Below are 9,541 nucleotides of genomic sequence, written 5' to 3'. Positions count from 1 at the left end.
TAAGAATGAGTACCACAAGCATTAGAATCTTGACTCTACAATGAGTCCTATTCAAGAAACACATTCTGAAGGCTGAAAATAAACAAATTTAAAATATACTACTATTTAAGGAGATATAAAAGAAGTTATATAATAACATTTAAAAAAATCAAGATATTGGGGGCAGCTAGGTGGCTCAGTGAGTTGATAGCCAGGCACAGAGACAAGAGGTCCTGGATTCAGTTCTGGTCTCAGACACTTCCTAGCTATATGACCTTGAGCAAGTTATTTAACCCCCATTGCCCGCCCTTACTGCTCTTCTGCCTTGGAACCAATATTTGGTTATGATTCTAAGATGGAAGGTAAGGGATTTTAAAAAATGAAGATATATTCCACCTGGTCACCTCAAATTTCTCTGATCAAAGATTGTCTAAATGATTTACTTTTATCTATTTTTTCCAAGGTGCATATTCTACTAAATTAATTAACATTATGGTCAATGTGAAAAAGATCATCAGACCCAGGTATATTTTTGGCATTCATATTGCTCTTTCATCTCTAACTTTATAACATCCTTTTGGTTACCATTTATTTTTATTTTACATATGTATACATATATGATATACCATGTAACAATGAGATAATATGTATTTTTATAAATATGTAATAAAATAAATACAATTATCCTAGAGATAAATTCTCACTTTAGCTATGTTCGAAAATCTATGTTTCATTCTTTTTTCCCTCTCTCTCCCACCTCCACCTTTTCCTTAAGAAGGCAGGTAATAAAGTAAAGGCTATTACATAATATATATTTCTCTGTTTGTCATGTTATAAAACAATAAATATAGTGCTTATACTATAGAAAAAATCTGTGGAAGAAATAAAATGAAGAACGGTATGTTTCAATCTGAATTCAGACTCCATCTGTTTTTCCCCCCTATGGCAGTAGGTATCTTTTTTCATCATGAGTCCCTTGGAGTTGTCCTGGCTCCTTGCTTTGTTGGTTATAGTTAAGTCATTCATAGTTGATTATCATACCTTATTGTTGTTACTGTGTACAGTGTTCTCCTTCTGCTCATTTTACTTTGTATAACTTCATCTAAGTCTTTCCAAGTTATTTTGTGATCATCTTTTTTTTTTATCATTTCTTATGGCACAATAGTATTCCACTACACTCATAAATGACAGGTTGTTCAACCATTCCCCAACTGATGCACATTCCTTCAGTTTCCAGTTCCTTGCTACCACAAAAAGAATTGCTATAAGTATTTTGGAACATATAATTTCTTTTAAAAAAGAAAAAAAACTTATATTTTCATTTCCTTTTTCCATGATCACCTTAGGAATTAAACCTAATAGTGGTATTACTGGGTCAAAAGGTATACACAGTTTTACAACCCTTTGAATTTAATTCCAGATTGTTCTCAGTTCACAGTTCCATCAACAATGTATAGCGTCCTTGGCTTTCCACATTTCCTCCAACATTTGTCATTTTGTATTTTTAGTCAGTCTGATAGGTGTGAGATAATAACTCAGAGCTGTTTTGACTTGCATTTCTCTAATCAATAATGATTAAGAACAATTTTTCATATAGTTATATCTTTTATTTCTGTATTCAAAAACTTCATATTGTAAGGATGGGATTTGTGCAAGGGGGATGGGACCAAAGGAACCAGAGAAGGCAGTTGCTGACAGTTGCTGACAGTTGAGACCAGAGAGGATTCTGGGAATTTCTCTGAGGAAGAGAGGAGAGGTCTTCTGGCGGAGGACTGAGAGAGGGAGGAGGTGGACATCCCAGCTCCAATCCAGTCCTGAAGGCTTCCTGAGGATCTTTCTTGTGGAAATTGAAACCTTGATTCCCTGATCAAAGCTATTCCATTACAACTCGCCATCAAGACTTCAACCATAGAGACAGCTAAGTTTTTGGACTCCATTTTGGGAGCAATCTTATAGTCTCCTTCACCCATTACCCAGCCTTGCTGAGAGACCCCATAGGAATAGTGAAGAGGGCACCTCAAAATCCCTCTGCCCTTCACCCCTTTCCCCAATCCCTGATTTGAGAATAAAAAAAAGTTCAACAGTCAGATAGTGTTCCAGAATGTCTAAGAGACAAGGAGGGAGTGGGGAACCACAGCTTGGTGGCTGCCTCCATCTTGAAGCCAGACCACCTGCTGTCAAATTAACTGATGGGGGAGGTTTGTGTGAACCCCGTCCTTATTTAGGATTGGATTGGGGTACTCACATACCTCCTTTTATAGGGGAGCCTCACTCCCAACTCCTGTGGGATGGCATAACCATCCAGGTCACCCAGTTTTGGGGTGACATCCCTTGAATGTCTCCCAGTGCATATTCGGTCCCAGGGGAGTGCAAGAAGAGAGACTCACCACATAGACTTTCTCTACCTCCCTTCTATCAAACATTCACCACTGGCCTTTCTTTAATATTACAATATCTTTTGACCATTTTTCAATAGGGTTCATATTCTTATATATCAACAAGTTCTATATATTTTAGATATGAGACCTCTATCTGAGAAACTGTATATAAAAAATGTTTTCCCAGTTTATTGCTTTACTCCTAATTTTGGCTACCTTGGTTTTATTTGTCCAAAATCTTTTAAATTTAATGTATTTTAAAACTATCATTTTATATTTCACAATGCTTTCTAACTCATTTTTATTAATAAATTCTTCTCTTATTCATAAATCTGATAGGTAATATGTTCCCAGTTCTCATTTATTTATAATATCTTTTTTTACAGCTAGGGCATGTATCCATTGATCTTATGTTGGAAAATGGTATAAGATAGTGATGGAGAACCTATTTTAATGGGGGGGGGGGGGTGAACTGGAGAGGGAGAGATGACCTGAAAGATGGTCAGTGATTAGATGTCTTTCAGCTCTTCTCCCCATGGACCCCTACTACTATGGCAAACAAGGAGTATTCTTGGAGACTGGTGGTAGTCCGGAGGCAAGAGCTGACTTCCAGAAGGCAGAGGGAACTGTCCTAAGGGATTAGATAAGTGGGGACCCCAACCAGTGAGGCATGGGACCCCTATACTCTCAAGCCTCCCCCTATCAGTTCATTCGAGTGGGTCTGATTTAGTCAGCAGTTCTGACTGTGAACTGCTGACACCCCATTTCCCCCTCTTTTCCCTTGAGATGGAAATTAATCTTTAACTCCTTCAATCTGACTGCTAACGTTTATTAAGGTTGAACAGGGAGGCAGGGGAAGGTATAGGATAAAGGAATCAGGAATCCCTATTTGGTCTATTGCCTACAAGGTCCTTCCCTGTTGAGGACCCAGTTATTTTGGCATTAACTCACAGATTCTCCTTCCCTTTCCCCCTATCTTCTACCGCCCCTCTAGGTCCTTCCTTGAGGGAAGCCAGGTATTTGGCTTCAACCCACAAGTTCTCCTCCCCTTCCCCACTATGTCTCTCACTATCCTATGAAATCTTGTTAAGTTTGTGAAAGGTAGGGTCTTTGTAGGACAAGGTGAAGGATGTGGGGGGAGTTTGAGGGATCTGCTCCCAGTTTAGAGTCCTAAATCCCTATGGAATTCAGTGATCCCTGATCTAGGTGTTGTCTTAGTTAATGGTGGATATCACAGTCTCTTAGAAATGTCTGAATCCTATCAAAACCCAGATTTTTGGTTCTTTAGAGGTCTCCAGCAAGCTTTTCTACTTCCTCTCTCCTCTCCCTGTCCTCCAAACAGTCCCTTCTCTCGGGTTCTTTCTCCCAAGATCCTCTGCAGTATTTCCAACTGACATTCCATTTTTCTGCAAGTCCAACGTTCTATTTCAAAAATGTCTCTCTCAGCTCTTGCTCTTTACACTATGAAATGGATGCCAAAGTTGGCACTCAGAGTAGTGCTCTCTGTGGGCATGCAAACCACCCTCCCCCAAACCACCCCCCTCCAGAGTTCTTTACTAGAAAGACATAGAGACTGGGTAGAATTGCTCCCTCCCTCTCTCCACTGTGCCTGATGACTTTTTTTTCACATCCCCCATCCCTCTGCCCAGCAGCCTAATGGGAGTGCTTCCTCCCTCCCTGTCTTGGGGCATGGCACTCAGTCTCTAGTTGGGGTGGACATTCAGTCTAGGGGTTGGGGTGGGGGTGGAGCCTAGCACTCCATCTCTAAAAGGTTTGCTATCACTGGTATTGCTCTATACCTAGTTTATGCCAAACTACTTTCCAGTTTTCCCCAAAATTTTTACCAAATACTAAATTTTTATTCCAAAGACTTGGAATTTTATCTTTGTCAAAGACAAGGTTACTATAATCTTTTATGACTGTTTGATGTATTTCTATTGTTACATTGATCTTCTTTTTCTATATCTTAGCCAGTATCAGATAGTTTTAATAATTACTGCTTTGTAAAATAGTTTGATATCCAGTGCTGCTAGATTTCCTTCCTTTTTAAAATTATTTCCTCTGATAGTCTTGATCTTGTGTTTTTCCAAGTTAATTTTAATATTTTTCTAGTTCCAAAAATTTTAGTAATTTAATTGGGATGGCACTTAATATGTGGATTAGTTTAGATAGAATCATCATTTTAATAATATTGGTTCTGTCCACCTATGAACAATTAGTATTTCTCCAATTATTTAAATCTGGATTTATTTTTAAAAGGGTTTTATAATTATGTTCATATAATTTATGAATTTGTTTCAGAAGATATACTCCCAAGTATTTTATTCTATCTACAATTAATTTAAATGGGTTCTCTTATTATTTCTTTTTGCAGGACATTTTTAGTAATATATGGAAATGCTAATGATTTATGTGGGTTTATTTTATATCCTGCTATTTTGCTAAAATTATTGATAGTTTCAATCAATTTTAGTTGAATTTCTAGGCGGGAAGAGAGGAGAGAGAGAGAGAGAGAGAGAGAGAGAGAGAGAGAGAGAGAGAGAGTTTCTAGGACNAGAGAGAGAGAGAGAGAGAGAGAGAGAGAGAGAGAGAGAGAGAGAGACTTTCTAGGACATTTCCTAGCTCTGTGATCTTGAATAAGTCATTCAAGCCCAGTTGCCTAGCACTTGCCATTCTTCTGCCTTGGAAGAGTACTGATTCCAAGATGGTAAAATTTTTCTTTAAAAAAAAAGAAAGAAAAGAGATAATTTTATTGCCTCTTTGCCCATTCTAATACCTTCAACTTCTTTTTCTTCTCTTTATTGCTATTCTAGCATTTCAAGAATAATATTAAATAATATTAATGATAATGGGCATCCTTGTTTTACTCCTGATCTTATAGGGAAGGCTTCTAAATTAGCCCCAATACAAATCATGTTTGCTGATGTTTTTAAATATATATATATATATATACATATATATATATTTATTAACTTGAGGAAAAATCCATTTATTCCTTTGCTTACAAGGGTTGAGGAAGCATTGTATTTCATGGAAAGCTTTTTCTGCATCTCTTGATATAATTATATGATTTTTGTTAAAAACTTTTGTTAATGCAATCAATTATGTTAACAGTTTTCCTTCTCACCTTTATTTTCCTTCCCTGCCCTTCTAAGGTTCCCTTCCTTTCTTCCTCTCACCCTCATAGTTGTCAATCTATTTACCTTTCTATGAACTTTGAATAATTCCTTCTTCATTCTTTATTTCTCTCTTCCTTTATAGGTTGCTCATTCAAATTTGGCATCTTTAGCATCCCCGTTGAAAAGAACACTATAACTCTCTTTATGGGCAGAGTACTACCTGGCTAAGCCAGTGGATAAAGGTGGTTTAAAAAAAATCTGCAGCTACCCATTGAAGAATGAGTCTAGGATATTTGCCTAAGCAACAAAGAGGCCAATCCCAGAGAAGAGCCTAGCAACAGAGCAGTCTACCCAGGCCAGTTCAGCAGTAGATTTCCAGCAGGTAAGTGACCTGTTTAGTCTCACTCAACAACAGTCTAGCAGCTGAGTGACCTGTCTAGCCTAGTTCAGGGAGCCCTATCTGGTGCCAAGTAACTTGCCTGATCAAGCCCAGCAGCATCCAAGCTCAATGAGAAGTTAGCATAGCAGCTGATGGATCTGTTTGACTCATTTCAGAAGACTGACCCATCCAGCCAAAACAGTACACCCTCCAAAGAGCAATCTGAACAGAACTGCCATAAAGTAGAAATTCCTTGCTGAGCTGAACAGTGAGACAGCTCATCCATCACCAATGCCATGCCTTGAAATGAACTTGGTAAGGTCCTTCTAAAGACTCTGAGACATTGAGGCCCCAAAATCTTGGAATTGTGAATTGTCTTGTCATATACATCCCCATCATGGGAGGAAAGGATGCTATGTATATCTGAAATTCTTACCCACTCTTCTCCCCCATGAATGATGTATATTTGTGAAAAAGAACATCCCAGCTTTTTGGTGCGAATATTTTGTTAATGGCTGATCTTAATATTCTATTTGAGTAAATGCTTTAGCTAAAGAATTAAATCTACTAACTATTGAGAAGATGAGTGGGACCTCACAAACTAGTGGTAGGATAGCCACACATTCACTGGATTATCCCTAGAACCCTGAAAGTAGTAACCCAACCAGCCAGAAATCCCATAGGTTAAGGGATGTTACAATAAGGTATACAGAGGTAAAATGAATGGTCCATATTAATAATCTACAGTAGTAAGACATAAAAAACTAAGGCTCTGTGCTTGAACTCAAGGTTTCTAAGTCTAAATCTAAAACTCTTTGCTATAAAGTCTTGCATTGGCAGAATCTGCAGTCCTTAGGAATTAAAACTTCAGAAGGTTTTCTTTATAATTTATAATGTTTTTTAAAAAAATGTAATAAGTTGGGAAATTTGTTTTAAATATAACATATAAAATAGAAAATATTTATTTTATCATTTTTCCAAGATGATATTTAAGAAGGAACACGACTTGTCGGTCAACAATATCAATAAGTATTTATTAAATATTTACTGTGTGTCAAGTACTTTGCTAAGTGCTAGAGACAAAAGAAAGGCAAAAAAAAAATCCCATGGTTCATCCTTGCCCTCAAGGAGCTCACATTTTAATGAGGCAAACAGCAAGAAAACAATTTTGTACATACAGATATATGCAAGGTAATTGAGAGATTATCTCAGAGGGAAGAAATTATTAGCAAGAGGCCAGGAAAGCCCTCTTGTTGAAGATGGGATTTGAACTGAGTCTTGAAGGAAAATAGATGTGGAAGTGAGGAGAGAGAAAGTTTCAAGCTTAGGGGATAACCAGTGAGAAGAAATGAAGTTGGGAGTGTCTTTTGCCAGAAACACTGAGAAAGCCAATGCCACTGAATTGTATGGTCCATGGAGGACAATGAAATGTAAGAAAAGTGGAAAACTAGAAAGGGACCAGAGTATTTACAAGCCAAACAGAAGATTTTATATTTTATCCTGAAGGTAATAAGGACTGAAATGTATTCAGTAGGGGGTAGGGAGGGGATGGACACATCAGACCTGTGTTTTAGGAAGATCATTTTGGTAACTTAGTGGAGAATAGACTGGGTTTGGGAAGAGACTTGAAACAGGATATAGAGCAGTAGGCTATCCAAGGATGGAGTACTAAAAGACTGAACTATATTGGCACTGTTAGAGTTGAGAGAAAGGAACAACATATAAGGAAACATGAAAGAACAAAGAACTAAATTTGGCAACAGATTGGATATGTGAAATGAGGGGAATCTAGGATGACATGGAAGTTGCCAAGACTGGATGACTAGAACTATGGGAGTGCTCTCAAAAAAAAGTGCAATTAAAAAAGAGAGAAGAGATGGGAGGAAGAGGATAAGTTCCCTTTTAACAGCTTAAATTTAAGAAATCTAGGAGATATCCCATTTGAGATGTCTAATAGGTAGTTGGGAATGTAAGGAGGTTCATCCTTAAGGAGGTTAGGGAAGGATAAATAGACCTGAGCATCATCTGCACAGAAATATTTTAATCCATGGGAACTGATAATGTGCCAAATGAAAATATGGAAGAAGAAAAGAAGAAGGCCTCTGAGAGAGCCTTGGAGCATACCCACTCTTAACAGACATGATCTGGATGGAAATCCAGCAAAAGAGACTGAGTAAGGAGCAGTTTGAGAAGTCAGAGAAGAACCAGAAGACAATGGCATCACAAAAACCTACAAAGGTGGGAGAATCCAGGAAAATAAAGTGATCAAGCATGCAGAAGATTACAAAAGGGTCAAGAAGGATGAGTTCTAAAAAAAGATTTGCAAGATGAGGCTGGCAACTAGAATGCAGAGCATCTAGAAGAGAGTGAAGAAATGGAATGGAGATACCAATTATAAATAGCTTTCTTAAGGAGTGTAGTCATGAAAAGTAGAAGATATAAAGGACAAGAGCTAGATGGGATAGTCAGATTAAGTAAGGATTTTTTTAAGAATGATGGAGGAATGAGCATGTTAGAAGCAGAGAAGCAGCCAGTTCCCAGCAGACAAGAAAAAATTAAAGATTAGTGAACGACTAGGCATGATTGGGCAAATCTGCTGGAGAAGACAGGATGGGATCAAGTACATGTAAAAGAATGTGCCTTGATATAGAGTAGGGCCATTTCTTTGTGTGAGGTAGTGGAAGGAGACATCTATGTACAATGAGATGAAGGCAAAGGAAAAAGAGAAATCTTGATGAAAGGCCTCAACTTTTTTCAGTGAAATGTGAGGGAAATTTCTCATCTGAGGAGGGGGCAGTAAGTGCCACATATGATGTATGAGGAAGGATAAGAAGGTTCAGAATAACTATTATGCGTGGATAGTTAATGGATTAGAGAATTGTAAAGGGACTGCCTTGCTGCAGTGAGGGCTCAAATTTGTAGTGAGCCATGTCAGCAGGATTTCTTTATATTCTCTGGCTCTGTTCAGTAACACATGAATCGGAGCAAGGGTAGCAGATGGTGAAATTAATCCAAGGCTGGGGCTTAGAAAGGAATATCAGGCAATAGGAAAGGGGGGTGGGGGTTTCAAGTGTAGAGGATAATATAAAGCCAAGGCTCTAAAGCTGTGTTCAATGAGTAATGAGAGGAAGGTGCAAAGGTATGTTCAACAGATAAACAAATATTTATAAACCTGTACTATGCAGCAGGGTTTCTGCTCACTAATTGTTTCCCTCCAACCAATCTCAAGATCCCACAGGCATTTGACTACTGGTAATCTAGTACTGCCTTCTAAACAAATACTACTTTACTATACTCTATACCAGGATAGAACACACAACTTAAAAGCCAGAAGGAGCCTTAGAAGTCATTTAGTCCAATTTGCTCATTTTAACAAATGAAAGGGTAGCCTAAGAAAATTAATTATTGGGACAGCTAAGTTGCCCAGTGGTTAGAGAACCAAGCATGGAGATGTGAGGTCCTGGGTTCAAATTTGACTTCAGATATTTCCTGGTTGCGTGACCCTGGGCAAATCACTTAATTCCCAGATTCACCTGTAACACTAGCCCCCATCTCTCTTTTGCCTTAAAACTGACCATTAGTATGGATTCTAAGGCTGAGAGAGAGAGAGAAAGAGAGAGAGAAAGGAAGGAAGGAAGGAAGGAAGGAAGGAAGGAAGGAAGGAAGGAAGGAAGGAAGGAAGGAAG

Source organism: Gracilinanus agilis, chromosome 5 (assembly GCF_016433145.1).
Source record: "Gracilinanus agilis isolate LMUSP501 chromosome 5, AgileGrace, whole genome shotgun sequence".
Classification (NCBI taxonomy): Eukaryota; Metazoa; Chordata; class Mammalia; order Didelphimorphia; family Didelphidae; genus Gracilinanus; species Gracilinanus agilis.
The sequence above is the reverse complement of the archived record's forward strand: the minus strand, read 5'-3'. Positions refer to the sequence as shown.